Consider the following 21,089-nt stretch of genomic DNA (forward strand, 5'->3'; position numbering starts at 1 on the left):
CTTAAAATTGTTTAGGTCAAATAGATCCTAATCATTTTCATTATCAACAAGCTATGTTCAATTAGATGCAAAATTATCAAAATCCTAATTCTCAAATTCCATCGGTGTCAACAAACCCCGCCATATTTTTCCCGTCACCAAACAATCCAATATGTTTCCTAGCCCTCAAATGAATTCTAATAGTTTGATATTTTTTTCGTCATGAACCGGTGTCCGGTTGTCAACTTCCATCATTTTCTACTCAAGTTGGTGCTGAAACAGAAAAAAGTGTTGTCGTTAAAGCAATTTACAAGGGACGAGGATATACTTCTTATCCAATCATGGCTCAATGTTTCAAAGGATCTAATTGTGGGAGTTGATTAAAAGGCTGAGAGTTTTTGGGTAAGAGTCGCTGCCAATTATAACAAGTATCGTGGACAATCGCGGGAAAAGTTAGGGGGACAATTAAAATGTCGATTGCATTGAATAAATGGCTTGGTTCAAAAATTTGTTGGGTGTTACAAACAAGCTGTTAATGGAAAGAAAAGTAGGACATCGGAGAACGATATCATGGCCGCTGCACATGCTTTTTTTGTTGCTCAGAATCAAGGTAAAACATTCAATCTTGAATACGCATGGCGAATGTTAAAAGATGAACATAAATGGATGGGAGAATCAATTGGAAGTTCTTCAAAAATAACAAAGACTTCTGCTAGTGGGGCATCATCGGAGAACCCATATACACCTTCAAGTTATGACTTTAACTCTTCATCACCAATGGAGCGTCCAATGGGACAAAAAGCAGCAAAAAGGAAGGGTAAGGCAAATGAAATTCCAACTGCTAAGCAAGATGCAAGGAATTAAAGAACAGCGGGAATGGAAAGACTAGCGCAATGTAAGCCGGACGAGATAGAAGTAAAGGTAATTCAAATCATGATAAAAGACACTTCTACTATGAGCGATAGTCAACGAGATATTCATGAAAAATATTGTAATAAGATGGAAAAAAAATGGAATGTAGTTAGTATCACTTATGTAAAATGGTCATTAGTACCATTTAATTTATCAACACCTATGTAAAATGGTCATTAGTATCACTTTAAATTATAATAAATATTACGTTATTCAAACTAGCCGTTATTCAAACTAGCCGTTATTCAAATTCGCCGTTATTCAAACTAGCCGTTATTCAAACTAGTCGTTATTCAAACCATTATATATACTACCACTTATGTCATTGTTTTCTCATTCTCATCTTATTCTTCTCTCACTTTTCTATCATTCTTTACTCACTAAAATGGGCTCAGATAATTACGATCAAGAATTTTGGGAGTTGATTAAAGAAGAATTTATGGACGACAGTGATGAAGAATAACAGCTTCAGAATGAACGTCAATCTGGAAGTTCCTCTCGGCAAAAGAGAAGGACAACGGTAGATCGAGGTCGTAAAGAAGGACACAGTTGATTATTCAATGACTACTTCTCGGAAAATCCAATATACACAGATGTTCAATTCCGAAGAAGGTTCAAAATGCATAGGCATGTATTTCTTCGAATTGTAGATGCCCTTGGAAATCATGGTGAATATTTCCAAATGAGGGTCAATGTAACTGGTAAAATGGGTCTTTCACCATTGCAGAAATGTACATCTACTATTCATATGTTGGCGTAAGGGTATCCTGCTGACTCTGTAGACGAATATGTTTGAATCGGTGAAAGCACTTCAATTGAGTGCTTACAAAGATTCGTTCAGGGCGTGAATATCGTATTTGGGGCTGAGTATTTGAGAAAGCTTAACAACACTGATGTTGAACATCTTTTACAAATGGGAGAGTCACGTGGCTTTCCAGGTATGTTGGGTTTCATTGATTGTATGCATTGGGAATGGAAAAATTGTCTTGTTGATTGGAAATGACAGTATTGTCGAGGTGATCATGGTAAGCCCACAATCATGCTTGAAGTAGTGGCATCACAAGACTTATGGATTTGGCATGCTTTTTTTGGTATTGCAGGTTCAAACAATGACATTAATGTGTTAAATCTCAATTTGCAATTATACGTGGCCCAACGCGTGCCTGACACATGGAGACCCTCAAGCATACCATATATGCCTGCATCATATTGCATAACATGATTGTGGAAGACGAACGGCATACATATGGAAGTAATTTTGATTACTATTATGATAATATGGATAACCACAACTCAACAACTGAAACATTTAGCGGTCCTCATTCGAATCTTGCAACAAGACTACAAAGAAGAGCAAGTATTCGTGAAAAACAAGTTCATCGTCAACTTCAAGGAGATCTAGTCGAGTATGTTTGGGAACATTTTGGACATGAAGATGATGAAATTTAAGTTTGATTAATTATTTGATGTTATTTATTTTTATTGTTTTTAATTATATGTCATGTATTTGAGATTACTTTTAATTATCATTTTAAATTATAAGTTAAATTTGAACTTTATTTATTTTATATCAATTTTAATTTAAATAATTAAAATTATTATTTTAAATAATATAAAATTTAATATGAATAAAATATTAATTTATAAAGTAAAGTTGTGGGACCCAATATGAGTTCTTCAGAGTTGCACCATTGGAGTGAAAAATTAATTGAATTGCTTCAAGCTAACATGGCTTAATAGGTCCCACAAAGAACCCAAAAATGGGTTCACGTACGGTTGGAGATGCCCTTAGTATTGTGATATCAATGAAATTACATTAGAATGATGTCAAATGTTAGCAAAATGATGTGACATAAACCCGATGCCTCATTATCTTATTGTGGCAATTCGTTACTGGATTAATTCAATTACAATTTCACACATTTGATACAAGTCCAAAATCAAACTCTCACTGGATAAAAAAAACTTACATAAAGTAAAATTTATATTCATAATTTATTTATTAATTTATGTAAATAATGTTAACAAAATGGCCAAACTTTAACGAAATCTTGAAAGATCCACACAAAAATAACAAGTTGAAGTAACAGATCAAAGAGAAATAACAAAAACGTAGGAGAATCGATGAAAAAAATTTGAAAGCGAAATTGAACAAATCAAGAAAATAAAGTAGAACTTAATGTTTAGAACAAAGAAAGAATGTATCAGAATACAAACCAGTTGCGAGTGAAGATTGAGTATGAAGGCTTATAGTTAAGGGATAATGAGGTTCGAAGAGAGAGGTTGAAGGATAGAAAAACACTTAGAAAGGGGGGGATTGAATAAGTGTGACTTTAAATCTTGGACGATAAAAATAAATTGCACAATTATTTTTATCCTGGTTCGCTGTTAACGAAACTACTCCAGTCCACCCCCGCAGAGATGATTTACCTCAACCTGAGGATTTAATCCACTAATCGCACGGATTACAATGGTTTTCCACTTAGTCCACGACTAAGTCTTCTAGAGTATTCTGATCACAACTTGATCACTCCAGGAACAACTGCTTAGACAACTTCTAAGACTTTTCTAGAGTCTACTGATCAACCTGATCACTCTAGTTACAAACTGCTCAGCCAACTGCTAAGACTTCCTAGAGTATACTGATCACACGATCACTCTAGTTCCTTACAACTTAATGTAATTCTAAGAGTATTACAAATGCTTCTTAAAAGCTATAATCACAAACTGTGATATTTCTCTTATCGTTTAAGCTTAATCTCACTAAGATATTACAACAGCAATGTAGTGAGTTGATGAAGATGAAGATTCTGAGTTTTGATTTGAACAGAGTTTCAGCAAGTTAATTTGAATTATATTGTTCAGGATCGTTAACTTTGCTTCTCATCAGAACTTCATATTTATAGGCGTTGAGAAGATGACCGTTGAGTGCATTTAATGCTTTGCGTGTTCCGTACAGCATTGCATTTAATGTTATACGCTTTTGTCAACTACCTCGAGCCTTGTTCACGCTGTGTCTACTGACGTAGCCTTTAATAGCTTTTAACGTTCCTTTTGTCAGTCAGCGTAGCTTGCCACTTGTACTTTCTTCTGATCTGATGTTTGTGAATACAACGTTTGAATATCATCAGAGTCAAACAGCTTGGTGCATAGCATCTTCTGATCTTCTGACCTTGAAGTGCTTCTGAGCGTGATACCATCTTCTGATCTTCAGTGCTTCTGATCTCATGTTCTTCTGATGCTTCCATAGACCCATGTTCTGATTCTGCTTCGACCATCTTCTGATGTCTTGCCAGACCATGTTCTGATGTTGCATGCTGAACCATTTGAGACACAACTTCTGAGCGCTGAATTATGCGTACTCTTTATATATATTTCCTGAAAGGGAAATTGCATTGGATTAGAGTACCATATTATCTTAAGCAAAATTCATATTATTGTTATCATCAAAACTAAGATAATTGATAAGAACAAATCTTGTTCTAACAGAGGTTCCTGGTGAGGGTTGAAGAGAGTGAGAACGGTGAAGATGAAGAGTGTGTGAGATATACAATTAGGGTTTTATTTTCCGTTTGTGAGAAAGGAGAATGTGTTTGGTTGTAAGAAGAAAATGAGAAAAGGAAAATACTTAAGAAACAAAACAATTTTAAAATACAACACAACATTAAAAACACAAACTTATAGTAATCACCACTAAAAACAAATAGAAAAAAAGTAAAATATATTAGGTCAAACAATTTTCAGATTACATGACATCATCCCTCACTTATTTTATAGCAGCTGCAGTCACCCAGTTTTTAAAATCAATTTTGTTAACTGATCGCGACTTTACGTGTCTATAAATCTGATAACTGCAAGTGCACAGTCGTGTCGTGTAGTTTTAAAAGATATCGAATCCACAGGGACTATGAATCGATCTACCGTTATCTAAGGTTACTATGTAAAGCTAGGAGTACTAAAATTTTCGATTGTTCCTAAGGGAAAGTGATTGTGAGAAAATAAAGAATAATAATAAAAGACAGGTATCAGTATGTATTTCGTTTAACTAAAGGTAATCCGAAGGTTCATTGGCTTTTACATAATTAAATTAAAAATCTTTACTAATTCCAATTGATTAAAAATCCTCGTCTCAAACTTTCGCTCTGTTGATTCAGACTACTATCCTAATCCTAATGTACGCTTTCGCCATCCCATTAGATTTTAGAAGAGCTTTTTGAAAACAATGTAATTAATAAAATGCCTATTTTACGAGGTTGTTATCTATTTAAATATCCTAATCTCAAACTTTCGCTCTGTTGACTCGGAGCAAGCTAATACCCCTAACGTACGCTTTCGCCATCCCGCTCGAGTGTAAAAACAATTTTTGAAAATAAATAAGTTCCAATTAGTTTTAATACGCTTTCGCCATCCTTAAAACTAATGTCCTATGTCTACTATCCAGTTAAAGACCTCAAACTTTCGCTCTATTGGTTTTAACCTTTGACCGTCCTAATCCCTCAAACTTTCGCTCTATTGGTTTTAAGACTTACTAATTAAACTAGACATATAAACCAAAAATAAGTGATAATTAATAAAACATAATTTAAGCCAATTTATTTCGGACCCCTACGGTTAACTTACTTTACATACCGACCCCTTTAGTATTTTAGCCAGACATATTAATACGGTTAAACATGCATAAATCGGTTTTGTTCGTAATAATAAGCATATTAAATGGCATATAATATAGATATATCATGCAATAGTAATATAAATAAAAGCGGTAAATAAAAACCTGAATTAAATAAATGGCAAATAATTCTTCAAGTATCGAACTTCCACCACAGCTTGGCTGGATCGTTCTTCGGAATTTAAATGGCAGAAAATAAAAACAAGGAAAATAAAGCGATAAATCTAACGTAAGGCTAGATCTATGAAAAGTTCACAACAATTTCCAATGTAGAAATCGTTGTGAGAAAATAGAAGGTTAAATGGAAACAGAATAATGAAAAGCAGTTCGCGGTACAATTTCGGCAGCACTTCGTTGGCAGGAAATCGGACCCTTTGGACTGAAGTGGCTGCCTCTATTTATAGGTGAGGCTTTGCAGTTGCTTTGCGTGAAAAACGGGACTTTTTGCAGACCGGGACTTGGAGACGTGCGTCTCCTATTCTTCAGGGAGACTGGGTACGTGACTTGAGACGTGCGTCTCAAGTGGAGAAGATGTAGGAACATGGAGACGTGCGTCTCCCTTTGCTGACGTGGCATAGAGGATGTGGAGACGTGCGTCTCCACTTGCTGGGCAGGTTTGGGCCACGCAATTTTGTTCCTTTGTGGGCTGGTTCGTCTCTTTTGGGCCTTTTGGGTCCTAATTGCACCCCTCTTTAGTTTCAGCACCCCTTTTCGTCTTTTAAGCATAAATATTGGTCATTTAAGCTCGATTTTCTTTCCTTTTCGCAAATAGTCGGAATTGAAGTGTAAAACCTGAAACAAAGCAAATACACGCGTAATATCATAATAAATTGACATAATAATTGGAAAATGCTATAAATATCTATGGATTTTAGGCTAAATATACGATATAAAATCGTGTTATCAAATTCCCCCAGACTTGAACCTTTGCTTGTCCTCAAGCAAAATAAGAAGATAAAGATAAATGAAACACACTTCCACCACGTCGTTCAGTCATACTTAGCTACATAGTGTTCTTATTCGGAAGTAATGAATCTTAGCAATAAACCTATAGTAACAACACTAAACAACTCCCAGTATGCATACCAATTCGAATCATGCCATTATAGCTCGACCTATTTGACTTGTCATCATGTTTCTCCCTTTTCATTCGCGCGCAATCACATTAAGCCCATTATCTTGACACGCACATAGCAGAGTAGTCGGTTAGTGACTATGATCCTTCTCATGGAGTTCTGGCACAATATGTGGTATACTCCTTAGCATTCACTTGTAGATTGTGGGGAATCGGACAATAGTCCTTCCTACCAAGTTCATTACCAGATGACTTCTGAACCAATCGACAGTGAGTTTTTAAATTCTTTGTATATGAGATTTGCGACCGTTAGGTTAAATGATCTTGTGAGGATCACCTTACTTAGTAGGCACATTTCTTCTTATAGTTGAACACATAATTATTATGAGGATCATACACTTATATTCATCGACTCTCTGCGTAGTTTGTATCTAAGACGGTGCCGACTGCTAGAATAAACTACTAAGGGTTATTTCAAAACTTAAAGTCGGTGGTTTTGGTATAACGGGTATTCAAATCGGTTATGTATACTCGGGGGTTTTAGAGTGTTGTGACAATAAGGATATTGACTAATTCAGTTTCGGTGCGTTGAGTGATTGAGTAGCTTCGTATTTCTTGAACGTGTGGGGTTTGCGTTTATCGTTTAGGAGCAAAAATTTTTTTGTTATGGCTCAAGAAAATGGAAGAAATTGAAATAACTACGGAATTATACATATAAGACTTAAATTCCATAAATATTCTTTATTGAATTAGAAAAACATTACAAGGAAGGGAAATAGCTGAAGGGAAAAATAAAACTAAAGGAAATAGGAAATAGAAATAATACGACTCCCCCAGACTTAGATGATGCAATGTCCTCAGTGCATAAGAACTACTCCTCATTGTTGCGGTTTTGAGAACTGCTCGCGCCTCTTGTACGAACACGGCGATGTCTATCAGGAGAGTCATTAACACGAATGTCAAGATCATGCAAATATGTGGCAATTTCAGCGTATTGACTTTCGTTCCTAATAGCATAGTCACGGTGCTCCTGTTGCATCTCTCGGATGAGCCTAATTGTTTCAGTTTGGTTTGTCTGCATAGCTTGAACGAGTTGATCTTGGCGTTGAATAGCAGCATACATGGCTTCAAGAGTAATAGGCGGAGGGTTGTTTGGAGGAGGTTGGTTGACATCAGCTTGCCCTTGGTTGAGTTCTTCTTCATTTGCATCCATTGGTTCATTAGGATGTTCTTGTTGGTCATCTTGAGGATTTTCTTCAATAAGCCTCCAACGTTGAACATAACGGATGTTAATTCTTTCAGGACAAGGAAGGATGACATAAGGAATAGGAACTTTATTGACGACCAAAGTGTATCGGCCATCATGGCGGGGTGAAACCAAGTGGGAATCGCGGCAGTAAGTGAGATCGAGTGACTGAGCAGGCTTCATGAGATGAGAGAGTGATAGGAGCTCGTCACCAAGACCTAAAGCACAGGCCAAGGTAGTAATAATGCCTCCAAGCAAGAATGGATTTGTAGCGGGGGCGTTGACTAAGCCTTGGATGTGTTGGAACATAAACGGTGCGGCATTGAAACGGATATTGTTAAGCGCACAGTAAAGGAAAAATAATTCATTTTGGTTTACCTTGTGGTTGTTGGATCTTGCAAAAATAATATGCCCCAAAACACGTTGAAAATAACGTATAGCGGGGTTTTGAATGTGAGAAGCATGAAGAGCTCTCCAACCGGTAGGATTTTCTCCAGTGAGATGGAACCAAAATTCAAAAGCGAGATCCTCCCAGGATCGACCATTGAGTTCTTGAAAGATTGAGCGGTGAGCAATTGGAGCATGATTTAAATGCAAATATGAAGCTACGACATCTTGATCTAGAGCATATTCACGGTTGAACATCCGGAATTGGATGGTACCGGTTGAGAATGGTTGAGTAGAGGGAGTGTCGTAGTTGAAGGAACTCAAAAATTCTAAGACGAGCGGCTCATAAGTAGGTACGGGTTCGGTACAAAGATGGTGGAGGCTAGATTTAGTGAGCAAACGGGTGACACCATCAATGAGACCCAAAGTTTCTAGACACTCGGTGTTCACAAATTTTGTGGGAACAACCGAACGTTCGTAGAAAGCAACATATTTTGTTCGTTGAGCATCATCTCGGAAGATAATGTTTGAAAGGTCGGGAGGTGGTCGCTCGGGACGCTCACTACGGATTAATGAACGTGGAGGCATGGTGAGTATGGAAATGGAAAATAGATATGATAGTAGAATGGTAGAAAAGAAATGGTATGAAGGTTGTGAAGAATAAGAGTGGTGGTGGTGTGGTTTTATAGTGAGGTTTGAAAATGGGGTGGTTAATGGAGAATTAAAATGGATTAATGGTGGTGTTTGAAGTTTGAATAGAATAGAAGAATGGGAAATGAATGGAGTTTAAGAGGTGAATGATGGAAGATGAATGAGGTTAATGGGGTTTAAATGGAATAAATAGGGGAAGAATGAGGAGAATGAATTTTGAAATTCAAATTCAAAATTCAAGAGGGAGAGAAGAGTGTCTGCGTGGTCAAATGCAGACTGCTAGCCTTGGGAGACGTGCGTCTCAGGCAGCCAGTCTGCTGGGGCAGAGCATGGAGACGTGCGTCTCCTGTCCCCTGTTTCGTTCCAACTGGTCCCACACAGATGGAGACGGGCGTCTCCTGTGGCAGACAAGTGGGTCACGCATGCAGATGACCAGCCAGTGCTGACTGATACCATTAACAGCAAAAAGTGTCCATCAGTTCAGAACAGTGTCTTATTTTAATACTATTAACAGCAAAAAGTGATAGCCAGGAAAATATATATAGCAGTTAATAGCAGTGTATTATAACACAACAGCAGTAGTGAATAAAATATTGCATTTAAAATTAAACCAGTACTGAGTGTTAACAATAGCAGAATGGAAAAGTGCAGAAAAATGTAAATCTAAACTAAGAATAGAAATTACTAAAACTAGAAATAAAAATCTAATAATCTAATACGGTAACATCTAGCCACGTCTATTGTTGTTCTGATTGGACTGAACGTGTTTGAAAACTTCGTCGAACTGAGCATTTACGGTGTCGATGAAATCGAAGAAATGCATTTGCAAAGTGTGAAGCTCGTTTCGCACATGTTGTACATCTTGTTGTAGTGCATTGATTGCTTGTTCGTGCGTGTTCAGATTGGGCATCCTTTGATTTACCGATGCGGTAGATGTAGCGGGTTGTTGTTGCTCGACCTCGACATCAGTCATATCAACAGTGTGATCTTCAACGGAATCTTCAGAACGAGTTTCAGGTTCATACTCAGATATAGGTTCATCAATAGGAAGAGGTTCATAATCAGGAATGGGTTCATCAACAGGAAGAGGTTCATAATAACCAGGAGGTGTTTCAGGTTCAGATTCAGATGCGGGCATTTCCTCATCAAAATGTTCATAAGCTTGAGGAGTTTCAGGTGATGGCTCTCTCTCAGGAATCTGACCATAGTAAAGCCAGTTGGTAGGGTTGTGCACACTTGTCCTAGGATTCGGTAAGGTGAACTGATACCAAACTTTGTTATCAATGAGCAATTCAAAACGATCAGGTCCAAGATTACCGATGATACCTCGGTTAAAGCAGAAATTGATGTCCATAGAGGTATGGGTACCAAAAGGTGTCAATCTAAGCAAAGGCACTCTCATTCCTATGGCATTAGCGATCATAGTGACAAATCCGCCGATCCTAATGGGTGAAACTTCGTCTTGCGTGATGCGCTCGAAGTTTGTAAGCATGAATGCGATGGCATTGACCGGGCGATTCTGAGATGTACAAAACATGATGAACAGCTCTTCTCTAGTAACTTCAGTGACATTATCAGGCTTGCCAAAAATATAGTGAGCAAGGATCTTGTGAAAGTAGCGGAAAGCAGGATTGTGGATGTTCTCAGATTGAAATTCATTCTCTTCAGGGTTGTCGTTTCCAGTGATCTTGCCCCAGTATTTTTCCAACTCCCAGTATGGAAGATTTTCTTCAGCTACTTGGGCGTATGCATCGGGTCCATGAGGTAGTTCTAACATTTCAGCAAAATCTCGGATGCAGAAATTAAACTCCATACCAAAGAGTCTAAAGAGAATAACTCCTTTTTTCAGTCCTTGTCCACAGTTTGGAAGATAGGTCAGGGAGCTCAGGAATTCCAGAGTGAGCTTCCGATAAGTGCTAAACTTGCGGAACAAGTGAGAACCAGTCCAACCGATTTGGTTAAGCAGGTGTAGGATGCTTTCTTCGATACCAAGCTTCACCATAGTTGGTTGGTGAGGATAGCAAGTCAATTCCATGTGTCTTTCAGCCAGCTTGTTAAATCTTGCTTCTTGTCCTCTACCACGGAACACAACTTCCATATTGTCAACTTCTTGCATCGTAGTTAGTAATTAAATGAAAAACCTAGAAGTTGAAAATATTAAGATTGAGTTAGAATTAGGCTAGTGTTTATTTAAAATAAAATAAAAAGTTAAAATTAAGCTTAGGTAACAAGTTATAATAATAAATATAATTATAACGGAAATATTTTCTCAATTCATAGATAGTAGTTATAATTATAATAATTATTATAAGATGTATGGAAAATAAAAAATGATTAAAAATTAAATTAAAAATAGAATAAAGTTTTAAAAATGAAAAATAAAATTAACAAATAGAAAAATTAAAGTTTTAATAAATAAAAATAAAAAAAATAGAAGAATAAATAAATGTGGGTTGTCTCCCACCAAGCGCTTTGTTTAATGTCGTAAGCTCGACGATTTAAAAATAGAAAACTATTTTTTCGAAAGAGCGGGCAGTTCGTCAAGTTTAAAAACTTCGATGTTTTCATCGTATTCGAGATGATGGTAATACTTAAGACGTTGCCCATTTACGACAAAAGGTTTGACGGTTTCTCCTTTGATTTCTATCGCTCCACTTGGAAATATGTTAGTTATTTCGAAAGGGCCAGACCATCTAGATCGTAACTTACCAGGAAATAATTTTAGTCTAGAATTAAATAAGAGCACTTTATCGCCTATGCTAAAATTTTTCCTAGATATACGCTTGTCGTGCCATTTTTTCGTTCGCTCTTTATAGATTTTGGCGTTTTCGTAAGCGTCTTGTCTAAGTTCTTCTAATTCGTTTATGTCTAGAAGTCGTTTCTCACCAGCGGCAGTGTAGTTTAGGTTTAAATTCTTAATGGCCCAATAGGCTTTATGTCCTAACTCTACTGGTAGGTGGCATGATTTTCCATAAACGAGTTTGAATGGGGTAGTTCCTATTGGAGTTTTGAAAGCTGTTCTATAAGCCCATAAAGCTTCATTTAGCTTGGTTGACCAATCTTTCCTCGATATAGCAACAGTTTTCTCCAATATTTGTTTTATTTCGCGGTTAGATACTTCTACTTGACCGCTTGTTTGTGGATGATATGGTGTGGCTATTCGATGATTTACTCCATATTTTCGAAGGAGTTTCTCAAGTATTCTTGAAATGAAATGGGAACCACCATCGCTAATTACCAGTCTTGGCACACCGAACCTAGGAAAAATGACGTTTTTGAAAAGTTTAATAACTACTCGTGTATCGTTCGTAGGAGAAGCAATAGCTTCTATCCATTTTGAAACGTAATCGACGGCTACGAGTATATATTGATTTCCAAACGATGATGGAAACGGTCCCATGAAGTCTATTCCCCAGACGTCAAATATTTCTACTTCTAGAATGCCTTTTTGAGGCATTTCATCGCGTCTTGAAATGTTTCCAGTTCGTTGGCATCTATCACAGCTTAGTATTGCAAAATGGACGTCTTTCCACAGGTTAGGCCAGAAAAGTCCAGATTGAAGAATTTTGGCGCAGGTCCTAGATGTGCTATGGTGTCCTCCACACGGTGCAGAATGACAATGTGTTATTATGCTTCTTATCTCTTCCTCGGGTACACAACGTCTAAAGATTCCATCGGGGCCTCTTTTGAAAAGGAGTGGGTCGTCCCAATAGTAATGTTTTAGGTCATGGAAGAATTTCTTCTTCTGTTGGTAGCTTAGATCAGGAGGAAGCACACCAGCAGCTAGGTAATTTACGAAATCTGCATACCAAGGTGTGTTAGATCGGGCTAAAGCTATTTCAGCTAATTTCTCGGTTTCAGAGTTTGGACGGTATGGTTCGAATTCATTTGCTTCTAATTGGGCGATGAGTCTTTCATAAGGGAAATCATCGTCAATTGGTACTTGTTCGGGTTTCAGATTTTCCAATCGAGAGAGGTGGTCTGCTACGACATTTTCAGTGCCTTTCTTATCTTTGATTTCCAGGTCGAATTCTTGCAGTAACAAGATCCATCTCAAAAGTCTTGGTTTAGCGTCCTTTTTGGTTAGGAGGTACCTAATGGCGGCGTGGTCAGTGTATATGATTATTTTGGCTCCTACCAGGTAAGAACGGAATTTGTCTAATGCGAATACGACAGCTAATAATTCTTTTTCTGTCGTGGCATAATTCATCTGAGCTTCGTCTAGGGTTCTACTCGCATAATATATGACATGTAGTTTCTTATCCTTTCTTTGTCCTAGAACGGCTCCTACAGCATAATCACTTGCGTCACACATTATTTCGAAAGGTTCATTCCAGTCGGGAGGTTGCATAATTGGCGCAGAGATCAATGCTTGTTTAAGCGTTTGAAATGCTTCAGTGCATTTATCGGTGAAAACAAATTCGGCGTCTTTCATGAGTAGTTCAGTTAAGGGTTTGGTTATTTTAGAGAAATCTTTAATGAAGCGTCGGTAAAAACCAGCATGTCCCAGGAAACTTCTTATTTCTCTAACGGTTTTGGGAGGTTGAAGGTTTTCGATAATTTCGATTTTTGCTTTATCTACTTCGATTCCTCTATCTGATACGATGTGTCCAAGTACAATTCCTTGTCGAACCATGAAATGGCATTTTTCCCAATTAAGGACTAGGTTTACGCTTACGCATCGTCTAAGCACCATTTCAAGGTTTTCTAAACATGTTTCAAAACTTCCTCCACAGACAGAGAAGTCGTCCATAAAGACCTCCATTATTCCATCTAGGAAGTCGGCAAATATTGCCATCATGCATCTTTGGAAGGTCGCGGGTGCATTGCAGAGTCCAAAAGGCATTCGTCTATAAGCGAATGTACCATAAGGACAGGTGAATGTGGTCTTCTCTTGGTCGTCAGGGTGGATAGGAATTTGGAAAAATCCGGAGTATCCATCCAGATAACAAAAAATGTGAGTGTTTAGCCAGGCGTTCGAGCATTTGATCTATGAAAGGTAAAGGGAAATGGTCTTTCTCGGGTAGCTTTATTTAGCTTCCTATAGTCAATGCACATCCTCCATCCAGTTTGGGTACGTTGTGCTACAGATTCTCCTTTTGCGTTAGTGATTACAGTGACTCCTCCTTTCTTTGGTACGACGTGAACGGGGCTAACCCATTTAACTATCGGATATAGGATATATTATTCCAGCTTCTAGCAGTTTTTGGATTTCCTTTTTTAACCACATCGCTCATAATAGGATTTATTCGCCTTTGATGTTCCCTAGAGGTTTTACTATCGTCTTCGAGCATAATGCGGTGCATACACAGAGAAGGGCTTATACCTTTTAGATCTGATATGTTGTATCCTAAAGCGGTAGGGTATTTTCTTAGAACATTAAGTAATTTTTCAGTCTCGGTTCGTCCTAAGTTGGCGTTCACTATAACTGGTCGGTTTAGTTCTTCGTCTAGAAATTCGTATCTAAGATCGGTAGGAAGTGTCTTCAGCTCTATAGCAGGTTTCTTAGGTCCAGGTATAGGATCAGGGGTTAAAGCTAAGCATTCACTCAGGTGGTTATCTTGATATTCCTCACGCCAGTTGTCATCTTCAAAAATTGGCGGCATAGGAATTCTTAGGGTTTCGGTTTCCTTATTTGGTTCGGATTTTATTTCCTTGACACATTCGTCGATTATATCAGCAGAACAGCACGTGTCAATTATAGAAGGTGCTTTTAGGAATTGGGAAAGGATAAATTCTATTTTCTCTTCTCCTACTTCGAAAGTAAGCTTTCCTCGCTTTACATCTATAATTGCACCAGCGGTCGCTAAAAATGGTCTTCCTAAAATGATCGGGATGTTAGAATCTTCTTGGATATCCATAATGATGAAGTCAGTTGGGATGTAGAATTGACCTACACGAACAGGGATATTCTCTAACATTCCTACAGGATATTTAACTGAACGGTCTGCTAGTTGAAGAGGACATTCTTGTTGCTTTAAGCTCACCTAGATTGAGTTTCTTACAGGTCGAAAGAGGCATCAAACTAACACTAGCTCCTAAATCGCACAAGGCTTTCTCTATGATGGTTTTTCCAATTACGCAGGGTATAGAGAAACTACCAGGGTCTTTCAGTTTTGGAGGCATGTTGTTTTGGATGATAGCGCTACATTCAGCGGTAAGTGTTATAGTTTCGTTATCCTCGAGTTTCTTTTTGTTTGATAAGATTTCTTTTAAGAACTTAGCGTATGAAGGCATCTCAGTTATGGCTTCTGTGAATGGTATGGTTATGTTTAATTGCTTCAGAAGTTCTACAAATCTTTTAAATTGCGCTTCGGTTTTTTGATTTAGCTAATCTCTGAGGGTAAGGAATTGGTGGCTTATAAGGTGGTGGTGGAACATAAGGTTTCTCCTTTTCGGGTTCCACTTCGTTATTGTTCTCATCAGTCTTAGCAGTTTGTTCGTTGGTTGGTTTCTTTTGGGTTTCCTTTGGCTCTTGTTGTGACATGGGTACGTTTTGGGTTCTAGGATCTATGGGTCCATCGTAATTAGTTCCACTTCGTAGTGTTATCGCGTTCGCATGTCCTTTAGGGATTAGGTTGTGGTTGAGCAGGAAACGTGCCAGCAGGGGCAGCAGTAGGTGCTTGTTGTTGAGCTACTTGTGAGATTTGAGTTTCTAACATTTTGTTATGCGTAGCTAAAGCATCTACTTTGTTCGATAGTTGTTTTAGTTGCTCGCTATTGTGGATGTTTTGATTCAAGAAGTCTTTATTGGTTTGTTGTTGGGAAGCTATGAAGTTCTCCATCATGATTTCTAGGTTTGACTTCCTAGGGGTGTTTTGAGCAGCTACAGGCGCTTTTTGGTAGCCAGGTGGTACAGCAGGTGCTTGTCCAGGCGCGTACAACGCATTGTTGTTCTTATAAGAAAAGTTCGGGTGGTTTTTCCATCCAGGGTTGTAACGTGTTAGAATAAGGGTTTCCTTGAGCGTAATTTACTTGATCAGATGGGACTCCAGTCAAGAGTTGACATTCAGCAACTACATGCCCAGTCAATCCACAAATCTCGCAGTTAGGTGCTACAGCGGCAGCGGTGGCTGAAGGAGTGATGGTCAAATTCTCAATCTTTTGAGTTAAAGCGTCTACTTTAGCGTTAACGCGGTCTATACCACTAATTTCGTACATTCCTCCTTTGGTTTGGGCTTTCTCTAGGGCGGGCGCGTTCTCCTCCCCATTGGTAATGGTTTTGTGCCATGTTCTCTATGAGTTTGTATGCTTCATCATGGGGTTTGTCCATTAATGCTCCGCCAGCAGCGGCATCTATAGTCATTTTAGTGTTATATAAGAGACCACCATAAAAGGTATGGATGATCAGCCATGGTTCGAGTCCATGATGAGGACATATTCTAAGCATGTCCTTGTAACGTTCCCAAGCTTCGAAAAGCGATTCGTTATCTTTCTGGGTAAATCCGTTGATTTGACCTCTAAGCATAGCAGTTTTGCTAGGCGGAAAAATATCTTGCTAAGAATACTCTCTTCAATTCGTCCCACGTAGTTATGGAATTGGAAGGCAGGGATTGAAGCCACGCTCTCGCTCTATCTCTCAAGGAGAAAGGGAAAAGGCGTAATCGAATAGCTTCGGAACTAACGTTGTTGGCTTTGATAGTGTCGGCGTATTGCACGAACACGGATAAATGGAGATTGGGGTCGTCTACAGGGCTTCCAGAGAATTGATTCTGTTGAACAGCTTGGACCAGTGAAGGTTTCAGTTCGAAATTGTTCGCTTCAATCGCAGGTGGTGCGATACTTGAATGCGGTTCAGCGCGCGAAGGAGCGGCATAGTCTCTAAGAGGACGAATAGCAGCCATCTCTAACTTCGGGGTGATTTGATTGATTTGATCAGTAAAAATTCAATTCCTGATTAATCGGAATTTCTGCTACTTCGGGAAGGTTGCGAGCTCGACGTTTAACGTTAATGAAAACGTTCGATCTCGTTAATTCGTTGTATTAAGTCTCCTCCTTGTGAACGAGTATTTGGCATACAATCGTTCAAAAAGAAAGGGAAGAATTTTCCTAGTCTCTACGGTGTAACAGTGAGTTACGATATCGACTTAAATAGTCCCCGGCAACGGCGCCAAAAACTTGATCGCGACTTTACGTGTCTATAAATCTGATAACTGCAAGTGCACAGTCGTGTCGTGTAGTTTTAAAAGATATCGAATCCACAGGGACTATGAATCGATCTACCCGTTATCTAAGGTTACTATGTAAAGCTAGGAGTACTAAAATTTTCGATTGTTCCTAAGGGAAAGTGATTGTGAGAAAATAAAGAATAATAATAAAAGACAGGTATCAGTATGTATTTCGTTTAACTAAAGGTAATCCGAAGGTTCATTGGCTTTTACATAATTAAATTAAAAAATCTTTACTAATTCCAATTGATTAAAAATCCTCGTCTCAAACTTTCGCTCTGTTGATTCAGACTACTATCCTAATCCTAATGTACGCTTTCGCCATCCCATTAGATTTTAGAAGAGCTTTTTGAAAACAATGTAATTAATAAAATGCCTATTTTACGAGGTTGTTATCTATTTAAATATCCTAATCTCAAACTTTCGCTCTGTTGACTCGGAGCAAGCTAATACCCCTAACGTACGCTTTCGCCATCCCGCTCGAGTGTAAAAACAATTTTTGAAAATAAATAAGTTCCAATTAGTTTTAATACGCTTTCGCCATCCTTAAAACTAATGTCCTATGTCTACTATCCAGTTAAAGACCTCAAACTTTCGCTCTATTGGTTTTAACCTTTGACCGTCCTAATCCCTCAAACTTTCGCTCTATTGGTTTTAAGACTTACTAATTAAACTAGACATATAAACCAAAAATAAGTGATAATTAATAAAACATAATTTAAGCCAATTTATTTCGGACCCCTACGGTTAACTTACTTTACATACCGACCCCTTTAGTATTTTAGCCAGACATATTAATACGGTTAAACATGCATAAATCGGTTTTGTTCGTAATAATAAGCATATTAAATGGCATATAATATAGATATATCATGCAATAGTAATATAAATAAAAGCGGTAAATAAAAACCTGAATTAAATAAATGGCAAATAATTCTTCAAGTATCGAACTTCCACCACAGCTTGGCTGGATCGTTCTTCGGAATTTAAATGGCAGAAAATAAAAACAAGGAAAATAAAGCGATAAATCTAACGTAAGGCTAGATCTATGAAAAGTTCACAACAATTTCCAATGTAGAAATCGTTGTGAGAAAATAGAAGGTTAAATGGAAACAGAATAATGAAAAACAGTTCGCGGTACAATTTCGGCAGCACTTCGTTGGCAGGAAATCGGACCCTTTGGACTGAAGTGGCTGCCTCTATTTATAGGTGAGGCTTTGCAGTTGCTTTGCGTGAAAAACGGGACTTTTTGCAGACCGGGACTTGGAGACGTGCGTCTCCTATCCTTCAGGGAGACTGGGTACGTGACTTGAGACGTGCGTCTCAAGTGGAGAAGATGTAGGAACATGGAGACGTGCGTCTCCCTTTGCTGACGTGGCATAGAGGATGTGGAGACGTGCGTCTCCACTTGCTGGGCAGGTTTGGGCCACGCAATTTTGTTCCTTTGTGGGCTGGTTCGTCTCTTTTGGGCCTTTTGGGTCCTAATTGCACCCCTCTTTAGTTTCAGCACCCCTTTTCGTCTTTTAAGCATAAATATTGGTCATTTAAGCTCGATTTTCTTTCCTTTTCGCAAATAGTCGGAATTGAAGTGTAAAACCTGAAACAAAGCAAATACACGCGTAATATCATAATAAATTGACATAATAAATGGAAAATGCTATAAATATCTATGGATTTTAGGCTAAATATACGATATAAAATCGTGTTATCAAGACGCACGTCTCCAACTCTGTGGGACCAGAGCTCTGCATACAAAGGACAGGAGACGCCCGTCTCCATACCCTGTCCCCCTGCAGAATGACTGCCTGAGACGCGCGTCTCCCAAGGGCAGCAGCTGCATTTTTCAGTTTGACCACGCAGAAGCATTTTCTTCCCCTTTTTTGAATTTTGAATTTTGAATTTCAAAATTCATCATTCAATATTCTTCCTTCTCCCCATTATTTCTTCCATTTAAAAACCATAAACCTCATTCATCCTCCATCATTCACCTCTTTAACTCTACATCATTTCCCATTTCTCCATTCCATTCAAACTTCAAACACCACCATAACTCCATTTTAATTCTACATTAACCACACCATTTTCAAACCTCACTATAAAACCACACCACCACCACTCCTTTTCTTCACAACCTCCAAACCATTTTCTACTCTTCTACTCTCCATTCTATTTTTCTTTCCAAACACATCATGCCTCCACGTTCAATCATCCGTAGTGTGCATCCTGAGAGGCCACCTCCCGACCTTTCACATATTATTTCTCGAGAGGAAGACAACGATGCTCAAAGAACCAAATACCTCGCATTCTATGAATGTTCGGTTGTTCCCCACAAAATTTGTGAACATCGAATGTCTAGAAACTCTGGGTCTCATAGATGGTGTCACCCGTTTGCTCACAAAATCTAGCCTACACCATCTTTGTACCGAACCCGTACCAACTTATGAGCCGCTCGTCTTAGAGTTCTTGAGCTCTTTCAACTACGACACTCCTTATGATCAACCACTTTTAACCGGTAGCATCCAATTTCGGATGTTTAACCGTGAATTTACTCTGGATCAAGAAGCAGTGGCTACGTACTTGCATTTTAATAATGCACCAAATTCTCTCCGCACAATCTTTCAAGAACTCGATGGTCGATCTTGGTAGGAACTTGCTTTCGAATTTTGGTTTAATCTTACTGGCGAAATCCCTACCGGTTGGAGGGCTCTACATGCTTCTCATATTCAAAACCCCGCTATACGTTATTTTCAACGTGTCTTGGGGCACACTATTTTTGCAAGATCCAACAACCACAAGGTAAACCAAAATGAATTATTTTTCCTCTACTGTGCGCTAAACAATATCTGTTTCAATGCCGCACCTTTTATGCTCCAACACATCCAAGGTTGCATCAACACCCCCGCTACAAACCCCTTTCTGTTTGGCGGAATTATTACTTCCTTGGCCTGTGCCTTAGGTCTTAGTGATGACCTCATCTCCCTCTCTCATCTTATGATGCCTGCTCAATCCCTCGATCTCACTTACTGCCGTGACTCTCACTTGGTTTCACCCCGTAATGATGGCCACTACACTTCGGTCGTCAACAAAGTTCTGATTCCTTATATCGTCCTGCCATGCCCAGAAAGAATAAACATCCGTTATGTTCAGCGTTGGAGGCTTATTAATGACAATCCTCAAGATAACCAACCTGAACATCCAAATGAACCTGTGGATGCAATGGAAGAAGAACTCAACCAAGAACAAGCTGATGTCAACCAACCTCCTCCAAACAACCCGCCTCCTATCACTCTTGATGCCATGTATGCTGCTATTCAACGCCAAGACCAACTCTTTCAAGCTATGCAGACAAATCAAAACGAAACACTAAGGCTCATTCGAGAGATGCAACAAGAGCACCGTGACTACGCCATCAGGAACGAAGGTCAATACACCGAAATTGCTACACAATTGCATGATCTTAACATTCGTGTAAATGGCTCTCCTACTGATAGACGTCGCCGTGTTCGTACAAAAGGCGCAAGCAGTTCCCGCAACCGCAACACTGAGGAGTAGTTCACATGCATTGAGGACACTGCATCATCTAAGTCTGGGGGAGTCGTATTACTTGCTTTATTTCCTTTCAGTTTTATTTCCCTTCCTTGTAATGTTTTTTCTAATTCAATAAAGAATATTTATGGAATTTCAAGTCTTATATGTATAATTCCGTGGTTATTACAATTTCTTCCATTTTCTTGAGCCATAACAAAATTTTTATAAACGCATAACCCCACACGTTCAAGAAATACGAAGCTACTCAAATACTCAACGCATAGAAATCAATCAAGATTCAAGACAATAAAAACCCCAAGTATGCGTAACCGATTTGAATACCCTTTATACCAAAACCATCGACTTTAATTTTTGAAGTAACCCTTAGTAGTTTATTCTAGCAGTCGGCACCGTCTTAGATACCAACTACGCAGAGAGTCGATGAATATAAGTGTATGATCCTTATAATAATAA

At 38.5% G+C, this 21,089-nt stretch overlaps 1 non-coding gene and 1 pseudogene across 1 annotated transcript; one reads left to right on the top strand and one right to left on the bottom strand.

The window, feature by feature from the left end:
- Window positions 1-2,831: 2,831 nt before the first annotated feature.
- LOC131657650 (uncharacterized) lies at window positions 2,832-15,286 on the bottom strand (annotated as a pseudogene).
- A 994-nt stretch (window positions 15,287-16,280) lies between these two features.
- Window positions 16,281-16,387, top strand: LOC131593738 (small nucleolar RNA R71). The gene has a single exon (XR_009281120.1). It is a non-coding gene; the product is annotated as a small nucleolar RNA R71 (small nucleolar RNA).
- Window positions 16,388-21,089: the final 4,702 nt, after the last annotated feature.

Source organism: Vicia villosa, linkage group LG3 (genome assembly GCF_029867415.1).
Source record: "Vicia villosa cultivar HV-30 ecotype Madison, WI linkage group LG3, Vvil1.0, whole genome shotgun sequence".
In the NCBI taxonomy this organism is placed as follows: domain Eukaryota; kingdom Viridiplantae; phylum Streptophyta; class Magnoliopsida; order Fabales; family Fabaceae; genus Vicia; species Vicia villosa.